The following is an 8,426-nucleotide window of genomic DNA, read 5'->3' on the forward strand; positions in this document are numbered from 1 at the left end:
ACATTTGAGTTTCTGTTCCAAACACAGTTTGCGTGAAGGAGTGTTTATGGGAAAGTGTCGTTATATTTGATGCATTTAGAGCCAAGACACAAGTACAGACCCTCTACTGACTGAAATATGAATTATTGAAGCTGCTTTGTCTTTGTGACAAAGTGCCATTTCCCGCTGTCATCCATAGGCTTTGTGGAAAACTGTCTTCAAGTTGTATTTCATGGTTTCACGACCTGCCTGTTGAGGTTTCCTATTAGTCTTTCTCCTTGAGTTTTTCTCTACCTCAAAAGTGGATTCATACCGTGAAAATCAAGTTGAGCATGTATGCAGTCTGCTGTTGTGCTGCCTGGGTGGATTTGATTTAATTTAAAGGGTATAGCTGGATGGAACCTGAAGGCCTGAGCTAAATGTACACCAGGCAGGATATTGTGAAAAATGAGACTCAGGGACAGACAGCAGGGAGACATGTTTTGGTGTATGTACACATCTGGTATTCACGATGTCAGGATGGTGGAGGAAGATTATTTGTATATGTCTGTGTAACATGTGTATGTGGACACACCTAATCCAGGTCAAAACCCCATATATCAACTAACAGGAGCTTTCTGTTGTTTTTATACATGACAAATGACATTGAAATGTCACAGGTGAGATAAATATCTGGACTTTCAATAAACGGATGTACAGAGTGTACTTTGAAATATAGCGGGTCTATAATAAAAGATCATATTAATAAAAGATCGTATTAATCAAAGAAAGTGTTTTTCCACATACAGCTTTTGCAAGAAAGTTATTAATAACAGTCATTCAACAAATTGAATGATTTCAAAATAAATGGTGATTCTTCCTATGTTTAAAGCACTGCAGTGTTTTCACAACATCATCAGGTTGAATTAACTTTAAGTAGAAAAATGTTTCCTTCAACGACAGAGTACCCGAATGATTCATGTTTCATAAGATTAGTATTAATGTTGTCAATGAGGCCTGACCTTTCCTTCAGCGAACTAATCATTTTTACCAGAAATATCAACGTCGAACAGGCAGCCCATCATGCTGCCTGCTGAGCACATTAGGCTTCCCACAGGATGAAACATTTCCATTTCACATTCCATGTGCATTCTTCGCATGGTTTCCGAGTGCCAGTTAAATCTATACTGTGTTGGAGGTGAACTCCAGGTGTTGGATACACCTCAGCCCGGTGAGCCAAACAGGCTCACCGGTTCACACCCTATGGGACACTGTCCTCTGCTGGTCAGTACGACCAGTACCTCTGCTTGTCAGAATCAGCTTTACTGGCCCTCCGTGGCTTTATGGCTTTTAGTGTTGTATGAATAAACAGCACAAGAATCAGGAGAGCCGCAACGTTTCTGTTACTCATTTCCACTTACACACCGACCGGAAACACATCATCAGTCCTATCAAAATAAAAATACGGGCATGCCGTGAAACCCTGTCGTGGAGACATAACATTTAGGTGTGCAGGGAATTTTATTATAATTTATCCTTTGCTCTCCACATATCGTTATGCATGTTATTTCCTTCCAATTTGCCATCAAAAGCTTGAGCCACTGAGCAAATTATGCTGGGTTTCATAAATCTTTAAAATAGAGGCACCAGACTTGTGCTTTGCCTTTCAATAGAATTGTTTTGTCATTTAATATAGTTGACATGTAATATCCTTGCAGCTTTGTAGATCTACAACTTTGAAAATGAGGAGAACATTTAGGGATGCGACGCTGCCATAATGTTGATCAGCGGTTAGCAGCTCAGTTGCCGCCTGTGAGCAGAATTAGCAGTCAACAGTCGCTTTTGCCAGCTGGTGCGGTGAGTCATTATAGACTTCCTTATCAGTCTGCATGGCTCTCTTCCCTCTGTGGATGCCATCTCATTGTAGTATGGGAACTTTTTCTTCCCTCCGTCAAAACTTGTTATGTTGTTAGTCTTCTAAATGAGAAGCCCACAGTATGGTAGATGATGTGAATGGATATAAAGGGGACAGTAAGCCATAGACTAAATACGATCTGTGCACGGCAGGGTATGGTGGGATGCTGGCGGGCGGGATGTCTCCTTCTACTTTCCTTGCAGAGAAGTAAGCCTGTGCAAGAAGAATCTGTCTGGAAAGTGCACACAGGACACACTTCTGTTAGCCCCTGAAGTTAACTATGGGTTCAACTGTTGTGATGCTCGAAGAAAATGCCCAATGTAGGTGTGTGTGTGTGGGTGTGTGTGTGCATTGATGTTTACGTTTGAGATATTACACAATGGGAGCCTTCAAGTGTTTAACATTTATTTCTCAATGGTTCATGAAGGCCCCTCTCACATCCTCTAGCAGTGCAACAGCACCGGGACCTACTACCATGGAGACTAATCAAATTAGGGACTTAATTTCTCAATGGCCCTTCTAATATGCACAACCAATGCACTTAAAATAAAAAAACCTGACTCAGCGCAGACACAGAACTATGGCCATCTGCAGCTGGCAAAGCAGACCTTTATGAACTTCATGAATTCTATAGCAAAAGAACGCTGAAATAGAATTTAGGACGCAACATCACACCGTCGCTTCCACATCATCCACTCCCCTCTCCTCCCTTATAGTTATACAGGTTTAAATTTGCAGAAACTTGGAAATAATTAGAAATCAGTAATTTATTCCTTAACTGCATTGCAGTTACCCAATTCGTGACAAAGAAAGGTTGGGGGCCCAACAGCAGTTGTCCCACCTGGTCCCCATGTGAGGCATGCAATGGAATACAAATGAGCCCAGTAGTCGCCATGCCTTATGTTTAACAGTCAAACTGGGGCAAGCTTCAAGTAATTCATTAAAAAATGTATTGTCCAACAATTTAGCTGTTCAACCTCTTCACACTGCAAGTGTGCCCGGTGCAAATTGCAATCTATAAAGTAATCTACAGTAGAGAGACGATATATATTAGCCTCATATGGTCCACTGCACATCATTTGATTGTGTCCCAAGTGCAAATGGGGTTTCTCCAGTAGGGGGAGATGGTAAACTAGCACGAGCCAGTTCAGGTGTCCTGTGGAATCGCTTATTGGATAGATCTTAAATTGCTCTTTCATGTATTTCTGTTTGATCATCTTTCATAAGGTAAATCGCTTGCAAGGGGCGACTACCCTGCCAACCTTCTTCTTCTTCTCAGTGTTTTGATGGAGTAAAGTGAACTGAAGTGTAATGTTTGCAGCAGGTTAAAGAGAATGTTATCAGATTGATGTTATGAATATACAGTATTTGATCATTGGGAGAGAAAAATGTCCACTTTGTTTGCTATGAACCGTTGAGAAGAGAAATAAATGTATTGCATCATTACCCAAAATACAAGTGACTCATATTTTAGTTAAAGGTAATCAATAAAACAAGATTGAATTATACACAATGACATAAATTAGACAATTTCCCCTTGCTTGAATCAATGTTGTGATATCTGTGCTTATGATTACTGGCTGTCTTGGAAGGAATGTGAGTATAAGAATAAAGATGCGCTGCTGTGAAGTACACAGTAAACATTCTAGTTTCGACTCCATTATTCCATAAATTCAGAATGCATGAAAAGGCGTTTAGGTTGTCATTCTTTCATCAAAGTTTTTAAAAACTAAAAAGAAATCTGTGGAATTAATTTAATCAAAATTTGCTTGGAAAATATCAATTTCAGCATAATGTCCCAAATGTTTTATTTGGTTCAACGTATGGCAGATGAATACAATTGAAGGACCCTGATTTCTCACTATCTTATACAGATCAATTCAATACCAGCCAGAAAAGTATTTTCTTCTGCCAGAATACACACACCAAGAAGTAAGAGGTGATGCAGACATCATTTTTTTATAATGTGATGTGTTGCAAATATCACTTCTAGCCGCTGCATTAACATTCGCACAATCACTGGTCACTTTGTGTGATTTAATTTAACTCGTACTGCATATCTTTATAGCGTATCACCAAGAGAAGGGTGCGGTTGGTAAACACTAGAGGCCGCAAAGACATGGTCCGCTGCTCACAACACGGAAATCTGCATCACAACAAAGACAAAGCAAAGGCTGTGCCACATTAACTGCGGATATGAAGCTCTCATGGGGAGGGATGCTATTGTTGCTTTTTGTTGCCCCCTCACAGCTCCAGGGAAAGTAATCAGTCGACAGATTACGATGTGTCACTGCAACCTCACACATCATTGTTTTCATTGGTTTTTACCCATGTCATGTCATCTCCATTTTCCAAACATATGATTATGTAATCAGTCGCAGTGGCAGCCATTATAAATGTCTATTTGCAGCCTTCTACAGACAAAGGAGGCATAAAAACAATGTTACCCTTACCCTACCAGTGACACCCTCAAATATGGCAAGAGAATCTTTTTGCATCTGCTTTTTTTGAGGTGGTTGTGGTTTTGTTTGTGATTTGTTTTGGGCCTGTGTCTTTACTGTGTATACACACAACATCAGTTAAATGTAAATGGATCGTAGTTACTTATTTGACCCTATTGACAACACAATAACACAATTCCACTAATCACTGTTGATGGGCTCCTTTCCCAGATGTTTTCCCCCTATGTTATATTAGTAAAGTTATGTTCTTGAATGGTCTTTTTTTGCACAATGAAATGTCTTTTGGCTCTGAACATAATGCTGTGCCACTAAATTCTGGATTTATTCATTTATCCCAAAATCAATTCTAAACTAAAATCTGTTCAAGATAGAATACAATCGTTTCATCTTTAACAAGTGAACACTATTAGGACAGAAGTGAGCAGAAGGGACACCAGATACAGAAATCAAGCACATTTTTCCTTTTCCATTATTTTGAGCCTGAACCCAGGGACGGTTCTGTATTAGTGCACCACTAGCACTTCATGTGAAACAGCTACGGCAGCACTAACTGCATAATCTGCACTTCTACGCTTACTAATTCAGATTTCACTAAAAGTAAATAGGGTTTTTACTATACAAAGGGGTCATAATATACTGTATCTGTGTGGGTTTAATATAATTATGAATTTTTTGGGGGGGACGAAAGAGAATTGGATCTCCTCCATTTTCAAGTAAAACGGAGAAGTAAAACTGACTAAAACTGTAATGCCCTTTTCACATATTCATGTAGCTAGGTTGCCTGAATCTGGTACATGTTCTGTGACTACATCACTTTGTAAGCCAAGACAAGTACCAGGATTTTATAGTGACAGCATCTCCTTAATCACCTTTACAGGTACTGGTAGCCATGCATGCATGTCGTATTACTGGCATGAGCAAGAGTTTAAATTATTCAAAAGGACTAAAATTATCCGTGACATCTGCAGCAGCAAGAAATATATTGTTTCTGATTTCTGTGCATACCTGAGCTCAGTATATCAAAACATGAGTCTACTTTTTGCATATTCCCATCCGAAGGGTAGAAACATTAGCCCTGACCTTGTGTTGTAGTTTGTATGTCCTACTCATTGTCTGCAACTTTTGAAAGATTAGAATCAATAATAATAAAATGTCTATGCCTGTCTATTTTTCCTTCATATTGTGAGCTGTTCTCTCTCAAATAAAATAACTTTTTATTTTCTAACTCAAACTTGCATAATTATTTTAAAATTACCAACAGAAATCACATCATAATCAGTAGTCAGACAGTCTATCTTAACATCACCTTTCAAAGGGAATTAGAAAAATGACAATAATAACACTTTGATGGGAGGGAATATCTAATTGTGTAATTGTGCCTCCTAAATTAGAAACAAACTTTACAAGTTTCACAAACTGTAAATATTGTACATTTCCTCACACATCTATAATTTATTTAGATGAATATGTTTTTTAAAACTATGGTTTTAAACAAACCAGAATCAACTGGAGTCTTTAATGCACTTTTTGAATATAAACATATTTATTCAATTTTAACACAAGAAACAAAGAAAGCCCTTAAAATACATGCCTTGAGAAAATGTGTGGAAAGCTCTGGAAGCTCAGGGTTACTCGGGTGCTTCATAGAACCAGGGGAGGAATTCTTTCCTCTCCTTCGTTTCCCCAACAGACCTCTGTTTCTCCTTGTTTGATGGGGTTTTTAGGGCTGTATGTAGCCCCTTCTTCAGGCAGGGTGTCTGCAGAAAAGCACACAGTAGACCTAAGAAGGTTTATGATATCTGTGGCTATGAGGCTGTCGGCCACCAAGGTAATCTCCACACATCCTCCTTCAGACCCTCTCTAGCCAGCCAGGTATTAGGAGGAGCCTCCCCCCCCAAGTGTTACTGTCAAGGCCTTGCAGCGTTCCCTGATCGGTTTTAATTTCTTACTTTGGTATTTCAGATTTTGGAGGAGGATAGTTTTTTTCTCTGCTCTCTGGTACAAACCGGTTGACCTGAACTCTCCCAAAACTGTGTCCGCACTCAGGAGGAAACTGACTTTTTTCCTGTTCTCTCTGGGTTATGATTAGATACCGTACTCTTTATGTCACAGGCAGTCGTGGCTCATTAAAACCCAGAGGTGCCAGACTGCTTTTATATCAGGGTGGACTTTACAACTGAAAAAGAGCTAGTAGGCAATTAGCTTACCTTTGACAAAAGGCTGAATTTAGGGAAAATCAGCTATTGTTGTGTATCTATGTACATACACATAGGTCCATTACAGGCAGTGCCGTTAATATTACGCTGTGTCACCACACGTGCACGGCCGGACCGCGGGAGCTAACGGCAAAGTGGGCAGTGCTAATCAGCGACCGTTGCAATTACCAACAAACACATTTCACTTCATTCAAAAGCAACCCTCGCTGACTCCAACCAGTGCAAGTCGGTAATGACAAAGAATGTGTGGAATTGTTGTGACGGTTCTCTCGCTTCTGACAGATGAGATCGATTGGTTTTGCGCTTACGGGTATGCAGCGTTGTTTTTCCGTTTGGTTACCGTAACTATTCGTTCGCCCGACTACTACCTTGATATCCAGGACTTGGTAGATTTAAAAGTAGCTCGGGAGCCAAAAAATTGTGGGAACCATGATGTAATGTAATGTAATGTAATGGAACCCCTGGACTACTTCTGTTAGTAGATACTTTTATGTACACAGGCACAGCCACCAGGGACTACTGTCAAAAAAAAGATGATCCTGTTGATAAATTAATTGTAGCGTACTGGTGCAAAAGTCAGAGACCTCTGACAAAAGCAGGTCATTATTTTCACTAACATGTAATGTTATGCTGTCCAATCAGTATTTGACATTTCAATCAGAAGAGACTTCATTGAGCGTGACCACAGCACGTTTTCCTGATGTTTTCCACCCAATGTTCCCTAGCAAAGGAAAAACACGTGAGCACTCAAACAGTTGCACAATTATTTTATAACTCTTATTATAAAATGGAGATGGATATAGAAAATTGTGGATTTCTGATCATTATTATTGTCACAAATTCCACTCTTTATTAGATGTCATCCTACCTGCCCGTTTAATTAACTCTTGTGTCATTCCGGATGATGTCATCATCACCAGATCATTCTCTTCACCTGGTCTTCACATGCTTCTCACCTGCAGCCCATTCCCTCATTAGTCCGTCACTATAAAGGTCCCCTCTCTCACACATGCCCTCTGCCACTTCGTCTTGTATGTTACTGCCAATCGCACTAGTGCATCAGGTCATTGTTCATGCGTTACGTGTTCCAACCCTGTTTACCTGACTACTCCAACTGGGGTTTTGGTGCTGTCTGAACACTAGTAAAGAAATGTAATTCCATTTGTTTCAGAGTTGTGCTTTTGGCTTCAGGTAGCTGTGATCCTTACCATTTTTATGGAAATAATTGGAGTTGAGTAAATAATGGAAAAGATGAGAGACATTTTCCTTCCCCCATTGCCATAAAACAGCACCTGAAAAAAATACAGCTGGACCAATCCGTCTAAGCTGTAGATGTTAACCGCGCCACTTGAATGAGTTGAAAATCACGTTTTAAGAAAATGATAGAAAAACATAACATATTTGTAAAGTCAGTGCGTTAATAAAATAATCAAATGTTGATTTCACTCCAAAAGTTAACAGATATAGCCAACAAACTGCTTCAGAGGTCATTTCCAAGAATGGGCTTACTGTGAATGTTAGCAGGCCATGAGATCCTCTGACTACTTTGTTAACAAAGCCACCAGGGAGATCTATGTATTCAAAAGAAAAGAATCAAAACTAAGAAATAGAAACAGCCTTGTGGGCAATAACCAGCCTTGTGGGCAATAACCAGCTGTATCTGGTAAAGGTCAAAATCAATAGAGCAGGAAAATGGAAAAGCAAAGATGGAAATCGGAACGTGAAAGCCACTGGCACAAGATGTTCATATGCAGAGAGGAAGCTGGAAACTATTAATTATGCCAACAAAATGGAAAAGTAACAAAGCTGAGAAGAAAACATCAAGCAACTCATGAGGGCAGATTTGAAAAGGGTGAAGCACACCTGAAGGCAGAT

The sequence above is a fragment of the Pungitius pungitius genome, chromosome 19 (assembly GCF_949316345.1).
Source record: "Pungitius pungitius chromosome 19, fPunPun2.1, whole genome shotgun sequence".
NCBI classification, from domain to species: Eukaryota; Metazoa; Chordata; class Actinopteri; order Perciformes; family Gasterosteidae; genus Pungitius; species Pungitius pungitius.